This window comes from Mya arenaria, chromosome 3 (genome assembly GCF_026914265.1).
Source record: "Mya arenaria isolate MELC-2E11 chromosome 3, ASM2691426v1".
Lineage (NCBI taxonomy): Eukaryota > Metazoa > Mollusca > Bivalvia > Myida > Myidae > Mya > Mya arenaria.
The window spans coordinates 69,734,250-69,758,832 of record NC_069124.1 but is presented as its reverse complement, the minus strand read 5'-3'; the positions used below and the strand labels follow the sequence as shown (position 1 = coordinate 69,758,832).

Here is a 24,583-nt window from a genome sequence, read left to right as displayed (position 1 = left end):
TTTTTTTTTTAATTTATTTATAAAGACGGCTTTTTATATCATATTAAGTCCACTTTATGGGTAATCTAACAACCTTATACTTTATTACTATATTTCCCTTCCTTACAAAAAGTTTATACAATGTAAGCATAATATTGATCACCCAGTGAAAAAAGGCGTTTTTCAGGGTCCGGGTTTCTATCTTCCAGGGGAATATTCAAACTAAAGCCCAGTTGAATTTCTATTTTGTTAATAGCAGTTAACGTCATATATATGTTTAACACGTTTTATAGTATTGTAACACACAAGTCATTCGTCAAAGCCATATAAGGACATAGAAAATATGAATATGTTACTTTACTCCTAAGCTCAGTAAAATTGTACGTTAAATTAAACTCAAGATGAATGAGAATATTGCCAATCATACAATGTTTCTAAACAAAAAAAATGCAAGAATAAGAAAGCGACAAGTACATTATTAAAAATAAATGCCGTTGAAGCATATCGATGAAACGTGATACAGTTCTATGAGTAATGTCGGAATACACGGGTGTAGTACAAAGTTTCAGTCGAATATAACGCAATATTGTTATAACTTTAATTTGTCCAACACTCACTTAGAAAGTCTCCAAGTAAAACTGAACAAATGTCGAAAATATTGTATTTGATTGTGATAATATTCAATTGCAGTAGTAACAACTTCTCAGGAAAGCTTTACTGGGGTGTATCCTCGACGCTTATCAAAAACAGAAAATCTTATAATCATACCCTTTGTTTCTTACAGACAAACAGTATCTACCGCGTGAACGCCATAAAGCTGTGCAATAGCTTATATTTCATAAATTATCTTTAAGCTATTACAAATGACAAAAACATACTCTTAAAAAACTTTCAAACATATATGTGACGGGTAGGTCTGTTTTAACAAATAACCTCGGTGTCCTGCTATTGATAACCTCATATTGACAATTGTCTCTTTGCGATACTATATATCGGGTATGAAAATCTCAACTTGTAACACTTTGAACATAATAAGCTACGACGACAGTATCACGAACAGCTTCATTTTTATGCTCCAACTGTGAAAACAAATGTTACAATTACATTCAAAGTATTCTAGGCACGTTGAAAATACTCGGAATTCTCGGAAGATGGGACACGTTCGGCCCGGAAGTTAAATTGAACGGCGTAACAAATACGTCCTTAATGCGATATCTTACTAATCATTAAATAAAACCTAAATGTAAATGGTTGTAATTGGAACCGGTTGGTACATGTATTAACCTTTGGTTAATTATTAAATGGAATTCTAGATTTATGTTAACATTGGCGCGCACTTTTGATGGACGTGCTTTGCCAAAAGACAAGAAAAATATTTGTGCGTACAAGTTCGCCCGGATTCCTCGTGTTCGGTCTGTAACTTTGTGGAATAAGCGATTTTTAAATAACTTTGCATGTGTATTTGACCTAATAATAAAATGTTTCGCGTATCAAGTCTTTTTGGATATACCTGACATTCGTTATTTATTTTTACGTAACAATTTGTCGTATGTTAATAATGGAATTGTGTATTCCTCGTATACAAAACCGTATATACACATTCAAGTAATATTAACGTAAATAAACAAACGAAACAAAAACACACTTTACTTAAGAATATAACGAAAAATTCTACCTGTCGACTTTAAGCACATATTTGGCTAAAGTATGATTAGTCCTTTTTATCTTAGCACGTTCCTTTTCAAGATCAAAGAATTTTCGTTTTTTAGACGGCATTTTCACATACAGACGAACATGAATGAAGTGAAACTATGATATGATTAAGATTTTTTCTTTCTTTTTTTCACCTGATAAAAAAGGTCTACGACACCAAAATATGACATGTGCGTCAATTAATTAGTTTGTAACAACATCCGCATCAAAGATGGACATTAAGGGGTACAACTTTCATGTCACAGACAACGGGGCCCACGAATAATGTGTCATAATGAACAGCAATTAGCACCCTGATAAGCGTGAATTACCGTTAATCCGACCCGCGGTGATGATGGTCGTATGCCTTATCACGTGCTGATCTGTGACGGATTAGGAGACGGCGACACTGACCAATAAAATGTTTTGAGGGAGCAACTTTGTGGTAAAGAACGATCTGAATGGCCAGATGAGCGTAAGAGGGCGGGGAAAAAAACGATAGGGCGGGAAATAAGGGGCAGCGGGGCGGGGTCAAAAAAGGGCAGGGCGGGCCGCCCTTCCATTCCGCATTAGCTAAAACACTACAAAAGGTTATATATAAATGTAACTGAATTATAAAATGAAAATATAAATCACATATATTAATTAAGCTTTAAATGAAGTCAAAAAAAAGAGAAAAGGTACAAGTAAATTATGGCAAATAGTTCAATTCTGGGATGAATCTCCCAAGTGCATTTAAACGGTGTTTATGTTTAAACTTTCGGCTTCTGAGCTTGATTCTGTAGTTTTTCATATTAATATTGACACGAATTCAGGCCTTTTCTCTAAATGACGAGAGCGACCTCGCTTAACTTCCCAGATTTTTGGCCAGCACTTTCCAATTTTTGTTATGCTGGGTCTTTTGTTGCATTGTTGTTTTAGATATGCAGATTTTTAGTCCGGAGCTGGAGCGCTGTCTAATGTTAAGTGTGTGCACGACTAGCTATGTCTGTTTGGCATTCTTTGTGTTCCGTGTGAAAGATAAATCTGGGAGACTGACATTCAACAGAATTGTTTTGTAAAGTTCTTATATAATATGTCTTAATGAAGCAAACAGCATACATTCAGCGGTCTTTCTGTTCAAAAATGCCGTAATCCCACGTCGATCGCGTTTAAATTTCTTAGCCCAAAGAAGTGATAATAAACAAATACAGTCCGTTCTGGACGACACACATTTTGCCTTTTTGGGGATACACAAGCAATATTTACATCAACACGCTGGCTCTGAAAAGTATCACGTCGATGCTGACGAAGGGAACTCGCTGCGGAATTTATGGATTTCAAGAGCTAGGTCGAAGGGAGTGGTGGAGATACTCTGGGTGGGTTATCTTGTTTGGCTTGGTGAAAGTACGGGATCGGGGCAGTTTAAGGAGTATAAACCACCTGGAGTCTCCATCAATTGATCATACCATGAAACTTCATGCTACGAACGTAAGAGTACTGTCCGTTATGCACACAAGTAAGTTTAAGTAAAAAATAATGTCGCAATGTTGTTATAACAATAATTTATCAACACTCACTTTGAAAGTCTCCAAGTAAAACAGCATGCAAGTTGTCAGTAGTTTATTTCATTGTGCTAATTATCTATACCAGTGATAAAAATCGTTGTCGATAGTTTAAAATGTTAATGCGTTATTCTTGAAAAAAATATGAAATCCTAACAGAGGTGTATCCTCGAAGCTTGTCAAGAACAGAAAATCTTATCGTCTTACAGAGCAATAGTATCTACCACGTGACCGCCATCAAGCTGTCGATTGGCGTATATTGCGTAACGTATCTTTAAGCTATGCGCGATGGCAACATCATGCGCTTAAAGGCCTAGTTTAAGCCTTCTTTAAGTGACACCCCCCCCCCCCCCTAAAAAACGTGTATTCGTTCACAACCTCTGTTAATTGATCTCAATCTAATTGCCTTGTTGTCTTATCAGATCTCATATCTGAGTATCCGGCTGTGCAGTTTGGAATATTTTAAGATATAAGTGGACCTAAATGGCCATGAGCCAATAAACGAATACACAGGAAATTGGCCCCTACTGTGACACCAGTGCAATTAGCAGGATATGCACAGCAGGTTGATTATCATGCCAAACACTCCTTAAACTAGGCCTTTAAAATATTAATAACGAGTTAAGCCTATTTGTGGCGAGTAGATCTGTTTCAACAAAAGGTACTGTGTAAATGTAACTGAAAATATAAAATCAATACATAAATTAAATATATTAATTGCAAAAAATGAAAACTGTAAACTTCTAGCCCGGTAAAAGCAAGCATTTTTTCCTGGTCCGGGTTTTAATCCGTCACTGGAACATTCAAACAAAAGCTCAATTTAGTTTCTATGTAATTAAAAGCACATAACGCTATAAATATGTTTTAAACAGTTTTTAAGTATTATAACACCGCATTAGTTTTTTTGTTGGTCTCCATATTAGAATTATATAAGTTCGTTAACTCCTTTATTATTTTTCAGATGAATTTTTTATTTATACTAGGGCATCCACAGACGAAGCTTCCATCCGGGATAGCGAGACAACCTGCATATAGTCCAAAATTGTATAGTGGCATGTGATCCTATAGAAGTAAATCAAGTGTTTTATATACGACGCGCTTAAAATGACCAATTTCCAGGGCGTCAGTTATCTTCGCGGGTAAACATTAACATTGCATTTCAGATGACATGATAATCACATAAAATAAATAAGATGATGTTCGATTATTATAGATGTAAAACAAAGCCCTTTTACAATGACATTTAGAGACAAACGTTTTAGTCTTAAAATCGTTCTTCGTCCATACGTTACTTTAGTTCTAAGTTCAATAAAATGGTAGGCTAAATTAATCTGAAAAGAAAGGAGAATTTTACATTTGTTTTCTATAAAATGAAATTTAAGGACAAAAACATGCGACAAGTAAATTATTGCAAATAATTGATGTTGTAGCATAGTTAATAATTAATAATAACCCGTCTGTTGTTTCTGTTATAAATCGTATGTTGTTTGAATAGTGTATTATACATTTGATATAAATAAAACATTTTATTTACTATTTAATAATTTCGGGTAACGAATACGTACATGTTGTAAAATAAAAAGAAAAGAAATCGCCATTAAACACTTTTAAGTGAAAGAAAAAAAAAATAAGAAAAAAAGTAAAACAGTTAGAGTTAACACTGATTAAACTATAGTTTTATGATATTAAAATCAATTTATTATGAAATGAACCTCTTTTAAAGCCTTATATCTGTAATTCTTAAAATGTGGAGAATATTTTTTTTAAATAGCCCCACTGAAAAAAATATGTAGTATTTTTAATAAATTAAGTAGTAAACATTACCGTCCCTAGTATCAATATCGAAATTATTAAACAATACTTAAAGGGTATTTAATTTATAAGTTGATTGGTAAACTTTACTCATAATAGTGAAACTTACTAGAAAATGAAGTACTTACTTCTTCCTTAAAGTCCCACCATGTTTTAGTGATGTAAACTTATTGTTATTTGTATTTCCGAATGGCATCTCTTCGCCTTTTTGATATTTTTAACCCCAAGAAGGATAAAAAAGCAATTACAATATGCAACAAAACCGAAACTATAATCCAAATATAATCTAAATTTAACGCGCACATCGTCATTACGAAAGTTGAATATCACGTGACTTTCTGAATAACATTACTTCTATGTAGCTTTAAATACTAAACATCTGCATTTTTTTATGTTTTGGGTTTAAACAGTTGTTTCGGTAATATAGTAACAGGCCTAACAGTGTTAATAACTCTTATTTTGATCAATATTTTACTCTACGATATCAAGTTTCAAAACAAATACAGCTTGAAACAATTTTGGTATAACTGGAATGCGAATCCACGCCGTTAAAGACAGGAATAACCTATATCTCCAAAACCTGACCACGAGGACTTTTATACCTGTTGGCGATATTATAACATGTTGAGCATTCATTCATAACATCACGTGATAATTGAAATCAACCAATCACGCAACAACAAAGTAAAGTATGGTGTTCAAAGATGACATTTGTGCTAAAAATCAACATTTGCCGAAGGGTTCCAGCTTTCAGTGTCTTAGTTTTAACACTCCTAATTTACCACATTTCCCTATGCACAAACAGTGCATTTTACAAAAACATGAGCAAGCACCTTTCTGCGATGTTTCACTTAACTACATTGATGCTAGACTCCGCCCACTTACCTGCCTCATAAGCATATAGTCAGTGGACCAGTTTGGAATTTCTTTAGTATTTCCCATACATTTATTTTTGATAAAGCATCGTGTGGATCTCGGGAATTTATCAGACATTATATGTGACTCTATCATAGTATATTTCATCCTAAGTATATTTCATCCTAAGTGGCACAGAGGCTTTTAAGTTAGTAGATTTATTTGTAAGCGGTAGGATCAGTATAGTTAGACTGTTTGACATATTAAAATAATTAATGCGCTGCGGTTACAAAAGTAGACGTATGGTGTCATGCGGTTTAAAATAGTGCGAATTTAAAGACCGCTCTATTTTAAAAATAAAACAACAGTACGTGAATGTTCATTCTAACATTGAAACGTTTATGTGAATTTGAAAGCAAGAGAAGAATCATGAATAAATTGGGTGATGAAACCGATATCTTTAGAAAATAACGCAGAAAATAACGCAGAAAATGAAAATAAGTTAACTTAAAGACCCTGCCTTACTTAACCTACTATAAATAGGCAGAAATTCCTCAGTCATTATCGGGTTTCATATAAGTGACTTATACTAGCAGATAACTTGTGAGGTTAAAGCAATGTTCATATATCTAAGTACATTTAGTTTTATCAGATACTTATATGAAACTAGTGAATTGTATACGTATCATCAATTTAAACGACCCATTCTCAGGAAATAACAGGCACTAATCGGTTACAATTTGGGGCCATACTAAAGATTTTAGGATCCGATTTTAATTGCTAAGCAGATATGTATAATAGAAAAAGCATGCTTGTTGTGCCTAGAGACGTTCAATGCTTTTATTCAGTTAAAATAATCATATTGCTAAAATAGTCTGTATCAATTAAGCCTCCATTTTATTTCTTTTTCATGAAGCCTCCATTAACGGGGTTAACACCAAACCTTTTTTTAGTGATTATGAACCGATTCCCGAATCACAATCAGAGTAAGTGTTGCCATGTTCATGTCGGTATCATTCCGTTCAAAATTTTAAGATTAATTTCATTATCCTATGCAAATTATTGACATAGTTTTGTACATTGATTTTTAAAAAAACTCACGTCATTCAATTAAATCATGGGCCGAATCGGTAGGGTTTTAATTATTTCAGACACTTCCGGCTTAGGCGTACTTGTAACGGCCCCGATACCCCATGCCGTTTTACCTTTGAAATTTGGTAGCCTTTGTCACGTTCGACATAAGTCTTAAGTCGATCTGCAAGTAAAATACATAAAAGAACTTTGTATAAGATATTACGATTATAAGAAATTACAAAAGTGCACATTTAGCTTACTTTAAAAAAAAATAGCATTTGATTAAAACAATTTAAGAATTAACATATACGAAATGTACCTATTTCGGTGATTAAACTCCATGAATATCAGTTTCTTCTCACAGAACTAATCGCAATGTTCTGAGAGCATGAAACACTGATACATTCTCGACAGATCCAAAACGCAATTATGAGCGCACAAAACGACTGACATTGAATATCCCCCCTAAAAACCCCACACTCTATCTAAAACCTGCGCATGCACAATGGATGTCAAACAATATTATGGAGGCAAAACAAAATAATGTTAGCGGCTTCCGTCACAGTGCTTGAAACGAACCGAAATCAGTTAAGGCCACACCAAAATAATGTTTAGTTCCTCGGATTTTTGCCCAAAAAAATTGGAGCGAGCGAGCGAAAAAAAAAGTTTGTCAGTTTTCATAAAAACCGAAGCGAGCGAAGAGCGAAAAATATATTTTTCCTTATATTCAATATAAATAAGAAAGATTGTTCAAAATAATTGCCCTTAAGCCCATTTTAATGCCATCTTGAACTGAACCTCTAATGGACATTGGGAAAATGCTGGAATACATACTATTTATTCATCCGTGTTTAGTACAAACATTATATCGATAAATCTAATGTCTTATATAATTAAAACGTACTTTAATATGACGATCATTTATAATAATAAATAACCCTGCTTTTAGTAAAAAGTTTGAAACGACTTATATAAATCTACCTGAATCAGTTTAACATCATATGCAACTGTATTTAGACATAACTTAGGATTGATTTGGGATTTGTCAAAAATGATCACTTACGCAGGCATCATCAAACATCAGACTCCATATAACATAGACTAAATTTTGTTTTTATTATCACAGGAAATGCAATGACATGTGCTTATTAAAACAAAAAGAACAAGGGTATTTTTCAGAGTACTTTTTTGGGTTATTGAGATGTTTTTATGCACCAGCCAATTCCAATTGTATATCCCCCCCCCCAAGTCCGGAATAGCGGGGACTTTGACTTCCGGTCTCTCAAAACCCGGGTAAAATACCCGACCTGCAGGGACGCACTACTGGTAAAATCCCTGCGAAATGGCCCCGCAACCCCGAATACCTATGTGAGGCCCACTCCTGTCTATCTTCAATATGAAGACAAAACCACTTTCACTAGGCACTGTGGGGCCACCTGAAAGGTAAAAACACAGCCCATTGCCTATTCTGTCCCCGGTATACCCCTGGAACAAGGGCGAGGGGTGGGCGGGGCGCTGGTTACAATTGACAAGTATATTACAATTCCGGATTATGCTGCAAATAAAAACAAAATATAAGGTGATAAACTTAGCCGCTTACTTATGTTGAGGTATATCCAGACCTAGCCACAATAATGCGCGTTTAGGGAACGTTTTTGAACATTTGGAGATATATTGTGTGCCCTATAACGCCATAAGTCGATTTATTTATACCAGAGTATAAAATATTAGACTATTACATTACAACAACACTGAATTGTTAAAAGAAAACATTAAAAGGATATACTGGTTAATACCTTTTATTTATAACTTAAGTTTTCCATGATAAACTGACGCTGATCGGCTTCTGTCAACTTTTCACTGCCATATTGGGTTAGCCACTATTAGTATATTTATCCTACGCAGTGACCTCCCCTGTTGGGACATCGATATTCTTGATACATTATTCATAAGGTTGATTTTTTTTCGACTGTTTTCCTGATTAGTATATACATATATATAAATGTATTTGTTTTATTAAAGCTTTTAAAAAACCTTATTTATATGTGTTCACATTTTTATCAAATATTGATGTCCTTAACTGAAGATGACTACCTGATTTCAAATGCGCATTTTATTAGTGGAGTTTAACCGGAACAGGTGCGCGTTATCTTTGCGCTAAATATACTTAGCGCTGGGATCTTGGCTAGGAAAATAACAAGTGGTATATGGACGCGAAACACAACACAAAAATTATCAAAGACTCTGAAGCTGCTGTTTATATGGACTAATCCAGACCAGTGTTTATATCGCTATTTGTGAAAAAATATTTTTTCATAACTGTTGTTTTGTCAGAATTTGATCAAAAATGAGCTTGATACATCAATTTGGCACAAACAATGACTCATATTCCAGTTAAGTTGACCTGTCCGATTTCCATTCTAAACGAGTCACTAATTACGCAATATTATCGCTACCAGTCTTAGATACACATGCTTTATTGCATAATGATTGCTTTAAATAATGATCCTTTAGTGCATGAGACGATCAACAATGACTTTAAGCATGCTTAAAACATATTTATTGTAAAAGTAAGATTTAATTTCCAAACATCGAGCCACATTGTTTATACGATTCGGAGCTCCTCGGCCATTTTTTTCAAAAACAACCTCGGATGTATATGGACGGTTTACATACTTACAAAAGTGGTACGTTTGAGTCCGCTGCAAATAGATCGCGTAGTAATCTTATTTAGTAGTTAAAATTTATGACTTAACTCTTGGGAATCGTAATTATGTTTGCAATAATACACTTCACTGGCAATCAATTTAAACTGAGAGCAATGAATACAACTCTTAAACACTACATTTAATTAATGCTTTTATTAAAAAAAATACGGACTACTTCAACAGATGTACCGGCATACATCCGAAGTTGTTTTTGAAAAAATGGCCGAGGAATTCCCAATGTGTTTATACCGGAAGCCGCCATTTTGATTGAATTTATTGAAACCCATGCTAAACCGATCGATATACAGTATAAAAACACTACGCATCGGTAACTTCCCTTTACAAAAACACGAAAACTAGCGTAGAAAAATTATATTTGATTATTTTTAGCCTTTAAATAAATTATAACCTGAAAAAAATCTACTTGGCGATCAAAATGGAGGTGCGGGCGCACAATAAAATAAAAATATTTTTTTTACATTTTCAAAAAAATAGGAGCGGTAAATCCGTGGAACGAAATATTAATTTGGTGTGGCCTAATACATAAATAGTGAATCCTGTTTTACTACCCACAGACCTTCATTTACTAGTCTACTTAGTGAAATTTACTAAAATAAAGTATGTTGATCTCTTGATAATAAAGACATATATATATATATATCACTGCTTTTTAAGTTTTACTAGGTAAAAATTAATAACACATTTGCCATGCAGGGTTTTCTTGTAACATGTAACATAACAATATGTTTGCTGGCTTACACTTAAAAATGTTCAAACTTGGCGTTTTTCACCTCGGTACCATATTTAGATATACATATTTAAATGAAAAACTGCAGAAACAAGCTCAGTAGCCAGACGTTTAAACATTAAACCCGGTTTAATGGCACCGGGTAAACGCCAAAAACATACTCGTAGAACACAAACACATCACAAACAAGAAACATGGAACAACAGCACAAAACTCCACAAACAACACATTGCATTTATACTATATAAAAAAGACTAGGTATGTTTATCAAGGATTGTTATGTACCGCCTTGGGACGGTGTGTAAAATACAGATTTACTGGGGGTTTACACCACTTTACGTGCACAAACCTCACTCTTATACCAACAATCCTGAATAAAGTATAAACGTAAAAGGTAAATTTTATCATAGTATGCATTAATTTGAGGAAACTTAATAATAAAAATGTTTTATACTCAACAATTAGCAAAAATATAATGATCTCAAAAAACAAACTGTACTGTATTCAGAGTGATGTTAAAAGTACAAAAGTTTCCATAAAGAGAGTAAAACTTCAAGATCTTTTAGCAGTTAAAGAATGGAATAATAGTAACACTCATTATTTATTTAAATTTAACCATAGTGCTCTTTTATGTTTTAAGTCCCAGTCCCAGTATCGTTTCGTAATGTAAACTTATCAAAGTGTATCCTAATGACTTCTTTCATGTTTTCAACATGTTTAACCCCAGGTTTGATAAAAACTTAAGCGCAATATCAAACATGGCACAAAACCGAAAGAATAGTCTTAATTTAGCGCGCATAATGTAAATACGAACTTGGTTTTTACGTGACTCTTTCATGCAATGATTACGATATTGTCATTTTTTATTATAACAAAGAAATAATTTGTTTAAATAATTTTGAAAATAAAACAATCATACTAACACTATTATTTTCATAAACTATTTCAATTAAATGCTTAATTAGATTAAATTGAAGAAAGGGAGGTAATAAGACAATAGTACGGTCAATACTTATCGCATAGTTGGATAAGTTTACCCTTTTATTTAAAATCAGATTATTTTAAATCAGCAAAATACAAAACCCCGAAACTTTTCTTTGCTTTGATGAATCGTGACTAAGGTTCGTTAAACAAACTATAAAAAACCCCATAGCCTTCGACTTTGGGGTGAAGTTATTAAATACCTATTTAATGTATTTAAAGGTTTGTATATTGATGTTTCTATTTTTCTTGAATCAGTTTACACAGTTGTTTGTTCATAAAGGTTTTTTGTAATCAAACTTATCTTATAGTTTTATTTTAAAATAATAATGTTTGACTGGTCCATTTTGATCACGTGACTCTCCATGGTAAAACATCTATTCCTAACTTATGTCGCGTTTCATAAATAAATCTATTGCTGTAGGAATAAAAGAACTTGAAAATAACTATAATGTTCTGCGAGGAATAGTAATCATGGAATCATATTTTATATATGGAATACCAAACGTTATTCTACTTAAAAGGGTTAACCTAGGATTTCACATATAAGAGAGAGAGTAATGATAATTGTAATGAAGTTCTAATCTTAACATCAACAAAAATCTCAGTTGATACATAGCAAATATAAGGCTAGTGCCGTAGAAAGAGAAAATGTGTCTGGCAAGGCGGAGGAATTTATCGGGCGAGCCGAAAATTAGTTGTATTTTTTTATCCATTCACTTGCATACAAATCAAACCAGTCGTGTAACGTTTGCTCTATAAAGTCAGTCGACAACGTGATGCGTGTCTACAGCTAGTGGTCACGAAATGGATTTTTTTTCTATTTTGAAACTTCAGAGGATGAGCACAAACAGTGCTCCAACATCTGATCAATAGCATGCCAGCAACCGACCTCAACCATCACTCGTCCAAATCGTTCCATCCTCCTGCAAGATAATGGCACTGACAAAGAAAATCGGCCAAAATCTACAAGTAGTGATATACACCTGATATACACAATTGCTGAATAATGTGCAGCATTCAACGACAAGTATTTCTGGGTTTAAATGGCAACAATTCACTTACAAAAGAAATGACTTCACTCTTTTCCGGTGCAGTTCAAGACAATTAAGACTTTAATTGGGGTCGCGTAGAAACGCGTCAGTTTGGAAAAGGTTTCAATGTTGAACCATGGTGCACATGATCAAAATAGACCAGCCGACATTTTTATTATTATTATATATGCTCTTGGGCTGGTCATTTTCTTAGGTTAAGTATTTCACTGGTCATATGATATAATAAATAAATATTATCTGAAATAATTTATTTTCATTAATTTTATGTTATACACATATTTTTATGTTAAAAAGTTTTTCTGAATGTGACCATGACCATGCCATGCCCCCCTTTTTACAGTTACTTGCTAATTTATAGGTAATACCTTACCTTAGGTCGTAGGATTTAACATTAAAGTCATTAATTCTATGATCAAACATATTTTACATCCCTTTGGTACCCCCCTCCCCCCAAACGAATTATGTCCGTTAAAGTATTGCAAATTATGACACAGTCACTTGAAGGGATTTAGCTCCTGCTTTGGTGCGATATGACCTGTACATTTTTAGTGACACTTAACCTCAATTCATTCGGTCCACAATTGGTACAAGCAAGTGTTATTGTAAGATTGGAGTGTAGGTTCCATGTTTTTTGGTTGAATCTTTTCGTTTGGGTAATTGTCTTGGCATATTTTTCGTTCTCCTCATGACTTTTCGCCAGTCGCGGAGTAGTTAAACTTTCAGCTATTTAGGCATTCCGAGATTTCCAGACATTGTTTAACTGCTAGATGTTAGACCGTTAGTAGGAGTAACCCCTTTGATAAATCTGAAGAAAAATAAATACTTTTACCTTAATGTTTATAAATATTTTACAGGTCATATGACACCAAAACAGCTGTTAATTATCTCCAAGTGACTTGGTGACTTGAAATTACAATACTTGGTTCATCTCGATGGTTAAAAATGTAAATTACTTTAGTTGCATTCACAGGGTAGTACATTTTTATTACCATAGGTGGCGTACCTCCAGGGGTAAAAAATGTAAATTACTAGTGTTAGCATATCATAAGGGGTAGCCGAAGATGTTAGTGTTTTATCTGTTTGATCACTTATAGTTGCTCTTGATTGTGAAGGAACAGTGAATAGAAGAGATTATTCGTCAGTTCATTCAGTATGCTATGTGACATTTAAAGTCGATTTTTTCTTTTGCTAAGGTGAGTTTGATGTTCAACTTTTTTGATATTGAAAAATATCCATATTTGAAAATATGGAGGAATTTTTAAATAGTTCTTTTTGAACGTTATTTTTTGCACACGTTTGTTTTTCGTTTATGAAAACTGATATGATTTCCCTTTAAATTGGACAACTACTTTTTTCTTTAAGCATAAAACATAAAAATTTGCATTAAGCATTCAGTTTATGAACTCCACAAAATATGTGTTAATTCATTTGTATTAAAATGTTAAACACTTAAGATATCAAAACATTAATAGCACTATTTAATACTGCTTTACATTGACAAATTTAAACAATTTCGTCTGCTTAACAATGTTAATATTTTCAAAAAAAAGCGGGAAACCAAGTTAAGCGGAGCGTATATTCTGAAGACAGTGGTCGATGTATAATAGTAAGTTAACCCTTCCGATACGGACGTCAAAATCACCTCAGGCGTACTGGAGGCTATAATATACTAATCATCGTTTCCTCAGGGGGTCCAACGGAAAATATACTTTTGCGGACTTTAAAGTGAGAGACATGCTCGGTGCTGACAAAAATGGCGGTATTTTTTAATTTTTGAAGGATAGTTTAACCTGCTAAGTAGAAATATACCACTTTTTTGCCAGACGTGAAATTAAGGTCTTCACGTTTTTAAACCCATGTTTCTAGAGATATCGACAAAAAAGTAATATAAGTAAGCAAGACATGGGCTGTAACAAATGTTAAAAAATATAACAAAAGGCAATCTTTCACCCAAACGTAAGTATGTTCAATGATAACTTTGCCCTACGTGCTAGTATCCTGTCTTTGGGCGTCAAATCACCTCCTTCTAGCTGTATATATATATTAACCCTAAACACAAAGACCAAAATACTGGCTTAAAATAGCTAACTATATAGTCCTTGACCATGGAGTCCATTTTTGTCCACCTAACCCCAAACTGGCCCCTTTTCGCTGGTACAAGGTTTTAGCCGCAGATGTACCATACATGCCTTTATCCGGTCTTTAGGCGTCACATTATCTTATTCTAGTAGTTTTTAGGACAAAGTTGTCACGTAGACCTTTTCCGTTTAATTATGTTTAAGATACACCCTCCCCCCCCCCCCCCCCCCCCGTTACCTTTTTTGCTCAAGTAAAGTGTGGGCGTAGATAATTTCGCATAGGAGGTTTCATCAAAATTTGCCAATTGGTTTAGAGGGAGAAGCGTTTTAAGCGAACGGTTGATGGACTGAGGGACACGTAAGGGGCTGAGGGACACGTGTGGGACTGTGGGTGACAGAAAATGTTCCATAAGAGCTCGTTTAGGCCAATATAATTTAAATAGGGTCATCCAAAGAACATATCATTGTATGCAAAGTTATTTTTAAAGAAGGCCAGTAAAGGAAGATGATTTTGTAGTTTTTCCTATACACTAAATCTAGCATGTGGTACGGGAAGTCCCTGTAAAGTGTAATCACAATCGGCTTAACGATTGAGGGGGAGATGCGTTTAAAACAAACTGTTAACGGACTTAGGGACACCTGCGAAGCAGTGGTTGATGTGAAATGTTCACCATGAGCTCTATGTATGCGATCATGTGAGTTAAAACTAGGTAGGAGGTATTTGTAGCCTCCTTGCACGGTTTTGAGAACGTTGACCAACGAATTTGTTTCATCCGTCCTTCATAAGAATTCAGGTTTCATGTATTTGTTTTACCTTTAAACAATGATGTTTTAACTCTATACAATGGCGTTTTAGATTGATATAATGACGTTTTTGCTTTCTATAATGCTGTTTTACCATTATATACTGATGTTTAATGCTTGATACAATTACGTTTTGGCTTCATGTTTTACCTTTATATACTGATGTTAAACTTTATACAATGATGGTTTACCGTTATATACCCTTATGTCTAAGCTTTTTACTATGACGTTTTTGCTTTATATAAACAATGTTTTACCTTACATTCTGATGTTAAAGGTTTATATAATGATGTTGAAGCTTTATATATTGAAATTTCTTTAAGCTTTATATAATGACGTTTCTGCTTTAAAAATGATGTTCAACCTTTATATACAATGATGTTTTACCTTTATATATTGATATTTTAGCTTTATGCAGTGATGTTTTAGCTGTATATAATGATATTTTATCTTTATACATTGATTTTCTACGTTTATATACTAATGTGTTACCTTTATGTCATTATATTTGTTTAATCCTTTTATAATGACGTTTAACCTTTATATAATGACGTTTAACCTTTATATAATGATGTTTTAACTTTATATAATGATGTTTTAACTTTATATACGGATATTTGTTTTATCTTATTAAGACGTTTTAGCTTTATATAATAATGTTTTACCTTTATATAATGGTGTTTGTTTTACCACTGTATTTTTACGTTTGACTCTATATACTGATGTTTAAACGTTATACAATGGCGTTTTAGATTAATATAATACCGTATTTTAATATATAATGATGTTTCACCGTTACATACCGAAGTTAAAGCTTTATACAATGACGTTTTTGCTTTATATAATGACGAGTTTGCTTCACATAATGATGTTTTACCGTTATATACTGATGTTTAAACTTTATACAGTGACGATTTAGCTTTACATAATGTCGTATTTGCTTCACATAATGATGTTTTACCGTTATATACTGATGTTTAACTTTATACAGTGACGTTTTAGCTTTACATAATGTCGTATTTGCTTTATATAATGATGTTGTACCGTTATAGACTGATGTTTAAACTTTATACAGTGACCTTTTAGCTTTATATCAAGATGTTTAACCTTTTTATACTGATTATTAAGCCTTATGCAATGACGTTTTTGCTGTATATTATGTCACATTATCTTTATATAATGAAGTTTCACCTTTATATATTGATATTTGAGTTACTGTTATATATGACGTTTTAGCTTCAGATACTGATGTTTTACCTTTATAATTTATATTGATAATTGTTTTACGTTTATATTATGACGTACGTTTTACCTTTTTTATAATTATGTCTTACCTTTATATACTGATGTTTTACCCGAAATAATTACGCTTAAGCTTTATGGCGTTTTAGATTTATACTATATGCTGAGCTTTATATATTGACATGTGTTTTAATTTTATATAACGACGTTTATGCTTCATATAAAGATATTTTACCTTTATATAATGACATTTAGCTACTTATAATGATGTTTTAGCTTTATAGTTTGGTATTTGTTTTACCACTTTATTATTACGCTTTACCATTATATACTTATGTTTAAGCTTTATACAATGCGTTTTAACTTTATGTAATGACGTTTTACCTTCATATAAAATGTTTCGGCTTTATAATGCTGTTTAAACTTTACAAATTGATAATTGTTTTAGCTTTATATAATGAAGTTTTTTTATTTATAATGGTGTTATCCCTTTATATATTGACCTTAAGCTTTTTATAATAATGTTTTACCTTCATTTATTGATGCATAAGCTTTAAACAATGTTAGTTTAGCTGTATGTAATGACGGTTTTGCTTTCTATAATGACGTTTTTGCAATACATTATGATGTTTTATTCTTATAAACTAAAATTGAAGCTTTATATAATGGCGTTTTTGCTTTATCTAACGATGTTTTACCTTTATATACTGATGTTTTATACAATGACATCACTGCTTTATATAGTGACGTTTTAACTTTATGAAGTGCATCTTTATATTATAATATTTAACCTTGTTATAAAAAAGTTTTTACTTTATATAATGAGGTTTTACCTGTAAACAAATGACTTTTGGTTACTCTATAATAATGTTTAAGCTGCATATAATTCACTCCAAAATGTGTATAATGAAGTATTTCCTTTATATAACGAGTTTACAGTATGATACATTATGATACTGATATTTTATATTTATGTTTAAGCTTCAAATAATTACACATTTTCTACATATATATCATTTATACTTCTATGTAATGAATTCGTAATGAAATTAATGAAAATTGAATGCATCAGACAGATTTGGCGTTCCATATTAATTAATGCCTTGTTAGTTAGGGCATTTTTGTTGATACCAAACCAGTTTCAGTTTTGGTTTCAACAGTGTCGAAACCGGTTTTGATAGTTTTGCTTGAAGAAACAAATGCATGGTTTTGTGTACAGTTTAAACAACATGGCGGTGCTACTGCATGTAGCCATTATATCTAATTATTGATAGTACCTTTTTCATTTAGCTCATTTGCCCATTGTAAGGCATAGTTATCAAAAAGATTGAATTTCAACAAACGTGATTGATCACTTTCCGCCATGCTGTTTACAAAGTAAACTAGTTTTCGGATGGAACAAACAGATGAAACCACCTCCGGTAGGGGTTTCGATAGTTTCAAAAACCGGTTTCGGTTTTCGTTAAAAAGAAACGATAAAACTGGTTTTGGTTTTATTTGAATCTGTAACAACAAATACACAGTTCGTGAAACCGTTATAACAGTCAATCTAGCCCTATAAGATTATTTTCAAAATCTTTCGCATGTTCATACTGCGGCGCGTTGTATTAAAAAAGTTGAATGCATACTCATAAATGACTGTCGCGTCTGCCCTGTATTAATTTTAAAAAACTATATTTTAATAACAAAATGTCAGTTTGATTTTCCACGGATCTTCTTGTGACTGTCACAGTTAATGGAACCTAAATGGTACTCACTGTTTTGGTTATTTATTTCCACTAATATAATCCATTTTTGATGTTTCATGTTATTTACCCACATTTTATCGTCGCACGGTAAAATAATTTATTTTCCCACACTTATTTGCGAGACATAGCTGGACATTTTCTCGACGAATCATGGTACGCATGTCACAAGACATAAATTTCGCCCCTTTAATCTAATCCAATTAGGCAGATCCAGTCGATCATGCTCGAACGTGTCTCTTGACCAGTTCGCTCTGTCTCGCTATTGAGACGGCTTTTTCCAAGGTTAAATCTCCTTATTGCATTTTCTTCTTCTTTTTAAGGCTGCGTTGAACTTGCAGCCCTAAAGCGAACGATTCGACTTGTGTTTGGTTTAGGAATGGAATTCTTTTATGAATAATGTATTTCTTCTGTGTTAAATGTTCGTTTAATTTTCCCTATACAGTTTCCGATTGCTTTTGTGCATCTGCCAAAAGTCTAAAACTTTAAAACAATGTATTCCGTTTTTTTTATAGAATTAAATAAAAAATAATTTTCTTTTCAGATATCTTCTTCTTTGTGCAATTTTGTAACTGTCCTAACACATATGAAAACGGTCTCTCAAACTTTCCCATTCAGTCGGCGATGAAGAGTCAAAGATTTCCGGTGAATGAAATTTGTTCCTTTTGAAATCCGTGTTTTAATCCGATGTTCATGAAAAAAACTAATTTAGTGGCACTGAATATAAACGCTTCTAAGTCTGATTTTGTCTATTCCCATTAGCAGTGAAATTCATCCCACTTTTGACACCATATTATGAAATTGGGTGGTCAGCATATTGAAACAGAGTTCCATGTTTAATACTTTAATAACAATATACGTCTCATGATGGTAAACGCAACTCTGCAATGTAAAAAGCCCATGGTAACAAACACTATAATATTAGCCAGAAGGCGGAGCGTAATATTCATTAGGAGCTCTGAATAATCAAAGCAGCACATGATGTGAATGGAGTACCAAGCAGGGCTTTAATGAGTAAAAGGCTGTACTGTCCGTTATCTATGTAGTATTACATTTATCTAAATATTTTGAAATACAAATGGACAAATGTCCTGATACGTGCCTCATTCCATGCTGTTAAGAAAGTTTATGAATGCTTTCTTACATAAGAATTCGATTTCAATCAAACAAAAGCATGAACTTTCCGTTACCCTAAAACGTATTTTGTTTCCATTGAAATGAGCTATTCTTGGAGAAATTGTTCTTTGAGTGCAATGAATGTGTTAATGTTATATAATCTAATAGCTTCATTTGAAGTATTAACATATGTCAAACAGAATAGGTATGTAATATTCGAACCTCAGTATACATTACCTAAAAATGTATGGGTTTTTTTTTAAATTTGCTTTTTAGTACGTTATTTCTTCAACTATTTAGTACATATGATGTTTATTGTCAATGTGAATCTATTTTGTTTTTAATCTATTTTTTCCATTCCAACTAGTTGCGAAATTCATCCCTATTTTGACACCATGTTTAGAAATATCGTTGTCAAAGTATGAAAACAAATTCAATGTTTCTTAGTTTAATGACAAACTACGTCTCATTGTGGTCAATATCCCTGCCCTGTTAAAAAACCAACGGTAATAATAAGTATGACATTTGACACTTCGACGATCCAACTTGCATCTCTGAATAATCATAGCAGCATATGCTGTGAATGGAACGCCAAACAGGCTTTAAGGAGTAACAGACTGTATTGTCCGTTATCTATGTAGTATTAAATGCATCTTTATATTTAGAAAAAGAATAAGACATATTTCCTGATGAGTGTCTTATTTAATGCTGATAAAGAAGTAAGAGAATGCTCTATTACACACTTTTAATCAAACAAAATCTTGAACTATCAGTTATCTTGAAACGTATTTTTTCTAATATAAAAAATATTTTCTTAGGAATAAGCTACTTTGAGTGCAATTTATGTCTTGATTATATATTATCTAATATCTTAATTTGAAATATTAACATATGCTGAGCAGAATAGAGTATGTTATATCCGTACTTTAACATTAGCGAATTTAGAAGGGGTGCACCCGGCGTGTGCCCCCTCTAAAATCATCCAAATTTACTGTTATCATTAATATGAGAGAAACAAAGGTAATAAAATAAGCTTATAATGCACCATTTCCGAGTACAAATTGTTAAAATTAACCCTTAATCCCCATACAAACAGTTCATGCCATATACTTTCGGTTCTGAGTGAGGGGCACATGGCAAAAGTTGCGCCCCTAAGTTACGCCCCTTCTAACGTCAATTTCTGGATCCGACCCTGCCTTAATATGCATTACCTGAAAAATGCGTGTGTTTTATTCGATTTGCTTTTAAGCCCGTTATTTATTCAATCATATAGTAAATAATGATTTTTATTGTCGACATGAATATTTACTGTTTTTAAATCATATGTTGTCTCTCCCACTAGCAGTGAAATTCATCCCGTTTCTGACACCATTTTTTAATTGGGTGGTCAGTGTATAAAACAAAGCTTATACTTTAATAACAATTTACGTCTCATGATGGTAAAGGCAACACTGCCATGTAAAAAGGCCCATGGTAACAATAAGTATAACATTAGATAGAAGGCGGAGCGTCATATTCATAAGCAGCTCTGAACTATCATCGCAGCATATGTTGTGAATGGAATACGAAACAGGGCTTTCAGGAGTAAACGGCTGTATTGTCCGTTATCTTTATAGTATTAAGTGCATCTAAACACTTTAAAATATAATTTGAAATGTGTCGTTAATGAATGATCTATCACATTATAATTTGATTTCAATCAAACAAAAACTTGACTATCGGTTACCGTAAAACGTATTCTAACTATTTAAATGAGCTATTTTTAAAGAAAAGTTTTTTGAGTGCAATTTATGTCTTAATGCTAAATTATCTAATATCTTCATTTGAAATATTAGCACATGTCAATCAGAATCTAGCATGAACTATATGTAACAAATTATACGTTACCTGTAAAAAGTGTGTTTTTAATTCAATTTGCTTTTTTTAGCGCGGCATTAAGACTGATATAGTAAATTATTATGTTTATTCTTAACGTGAATGCATTTCAAGCAAAACAAAGCATTTAATATCCGTAACAAATTGTCGTTGCTTTAGTGAAAACAGCCTACGGTTTCTGTAAAATGGATGATCTTAAGTGTGTCAATTATTCTTTTATACGTATCTTAACGTGATTATCAATAACTGCGCATGAAGTCGTGTTCCATTGTGCTCACTTCCAATGATGAGAATGTAAAAAGTAATGAATTGACCATATTATACTTGAATTCGATTCATTTATCTGCTTACAAGTTTACACTATTTGTATATATTTTACACTGAATTGTATTACTGAAGCCTTTTTCTGTTCTGACAAGGCATGCCCGTTGTCATAGAAGGGTAAACTGGACTGTGGTAAGGCTTGTATAGAAACCCTCTTTATGCACTAATCCAATGACTTACGCATTTACGTTTCTTTACTTACAATCATGAATCTCAAGCCGTGAGGATTGAATGTTCGAATTTTGGTATATTTGACTTGCTGCTTTTATAAGCAATTTTTATCGTTATTTATATTAAAAATATGTTGATTCGTATAACGTTTGTAAATACATTTATTATATTTTTTTTAAATAATCAGACTGGAAAGGGTTGAAAATTGGCAACTGTACTTCGATAGAAATATAACAATGTTGTGAGTCTGTTACAAGACATTTCCATCTGGTTTCAAGCATCTTTTTAAAAAAAAAAATGTAATAGGCCTGAAGTGGTACCGGTACTGTCGGCGGGACGAGAGCTAAGGGGTGTCATGTAATGCTTCAAACGGACAGAGAATTATAGTCCATTGCCGCCTCAAACACGCTCAGTAATTTAATTACAGATAGCTCATTCCTGTTTATTTAGCATGCAAAAATAATGAAAATAATAATTTCTTATTTAAACACATAACATTTAATGTCTTTTGAACCTTTTCTAACCTGTGTTATTTCAAGTTATGTCATTCGTATTTGTATGCGCGCAATTCAACACAACCTACTTGAGCTGTGTTCCATGAATCACAAAACATCACAAGTTTAATGGTTACTATTCGAGCATTTATATTGTCCCCATTAATCCAATAGCTCCAATAACGGCTATAGAACGTTTACCTAAAATATATAGCTTTCAATAACATGTAAATGATTGTTCTGAGTTTGTGTTAAAAAATATCTAAACAAGCATCAAATGTAACCTTTCTACTTGTTTACTATTCTGTATCCCTATACTTCTGATCCATAGCTTACAATGAATTTTCAAAATATCTTATCTATGCTTAACGTACATAGTAGGATATTTAATTGAACGGCTCTTAAACATTGATTGTCCTGATAATGTTTCAAAAATGGTAAAAATGGCTCACTTGGTAAAAGCAATCCATATACATTTTAATTGATACCCTCTAACGTATATATATATATATATATTCACTTTCATTTTGATTTGACTGATCATGGAACTGTTGCTGATTCACTAAGATAGCAACACGTAATATATTTGTATGCTCATGTATACAACTTGTCAATCAGTTTTTTTTTCTTATTACCATTTGTGTTGAAATCAACACATCTCTCGGTTATCTTTTAGGTTATGACGATTTCCCAAAATAGCACAGGCCATATAGTTCCAACATAGAACAACGTAACTATACTTTGACAAACAACACTTACAGTTTCTGCAAATGAATTATTGTTAATTTACAGTGAAAACGTATCACATTTTATGAACAATGACCCATGGCCGCAGTGTGACTGTGTTTACTGAGTATTCAATCACAATATTAGTTGTTATTCATAATTGAAAATGTATTGCTTTATAAATAAAACAGATATTGTTTTTTGTTGTCGTTCAATTTTCTGTTCGAAACGTATATGTATTTCGAAGTAATTTGTGTAAGTACCATTTTAATCTAAGTTATAAGTCAATGTTTTTAACAATTTCCAGCATGGCCGTATTTAACCCAAACCGATCAAGTCAAGAAAGCATGTATACATGTGTATACATTTTAAGGTTTTACTCGTTGTGCTTACCCACAAAAGATGATCTGTCTTACTTTTCTGGAAATACCGTTCGTGGGGAAATAAAGTTGTTCAAATTTTAAACAATCAGAGCTCATTTCCGATACGCCTTTATGTTATTTGACTTATTTTACAATGGTCAATGTGATTTCTAGTTTAAGTTTATAATGGCGAAAGGAAATCTTAATTGTATGTTATTCTTTTCCGTGAATTTCACAAGAAGTCAGAAAAAATCGAAATCATGTTTGACATACCACTATCTATTTTAACCATATGGTTAAATATAGAACACGGGCCGCGTTGCAACTTCCTAAATTACCATATTTATGTGCATATTTACGGTTAGACTGATTTTGAGTTAAAGTTTTAGATTTTTTCTATTTAACTGCTAAAAGTTCCGATCTGCTTTAAAAGAGCTGCATTGGATAAAACAATGCTCGACTTCATGTACATAAATTGTCGGCGTCTTGTGGGCCTAGGCAAAAGGGATCTGTTTATCATATGGCAAAAAGCAACATAAACATTGCGTTGCAGGTAAAATCTTTCTTTTTGTACTTAAAACGAAAGTGCGTTTTTGTTTTTTTTTAATTATCACAATGTTGCATCAACCATTTTGATTGGTACTTTGATCACCTAATAAGTGAGTGCGTTAAGTTACGTAATAAATGCGTTTTCTTTTCTGTATACAAATATGAAATAGTATGTAACATTACATACAATATTTATGTTTTATCTGCCTTTTACCACAGGTTTTACTGAGACAGTTTTGTTTGAACGTTTTGTGTGCGGGCCATGGGAGGAACATATAACAGAAAGGTATTTGTGCATAAGTGCAGACGATGTTGTGGAATTGCAGAAGTTACTACTACATGTACATTATAATGATAACATTATACTGATGACAACAAGAAGACGAAAAGACAGTTGCGTGAGGAAAGAGTTAAGGTTTGATAAATCTATATTATAAATGACGTCGCCGTTATCAATTACATGACATATTTCTTCATTTCATTATTATACTAGTGTAAAGACTTTATATGCAAAGTAACGGAATTCATTAAAAAATCAAACAATAAATATGGTTGATAATTTTCTAAATTATTCTGTAGGTGCTAGGGAAGTTACTTGACGACGACTAAGTAAATGTCAAATGATGCATGATGGACTTTGAAGTTGGAA

At 32.7% G+C, this 24,583-nt stretch overlaps 1 long non-coding RNA gene across 1 annotated transcript; it reads right to left on the bottom strand.

Moving 5' to 3' along the window:
* Window positions 1–212: 212 nt before the first annotated feature.
* On the bottom strand, window positions 213–19,207 carry LOC128229267 (uncharacterized). Its single transcript, XR_008260064.1, has 2 exons — window positions 18,330–19,207; window positions 213–3,893 (listed from the first exon to the last, which is right to left on the bottom strand). It is a non-coding gene; the product is annotated as an uncharacterized LOC128229267 (long non-coding RNA).
* Between the last annotated feature and the right edge of the window lie 5,376 nt (window positions 19,208–24,583).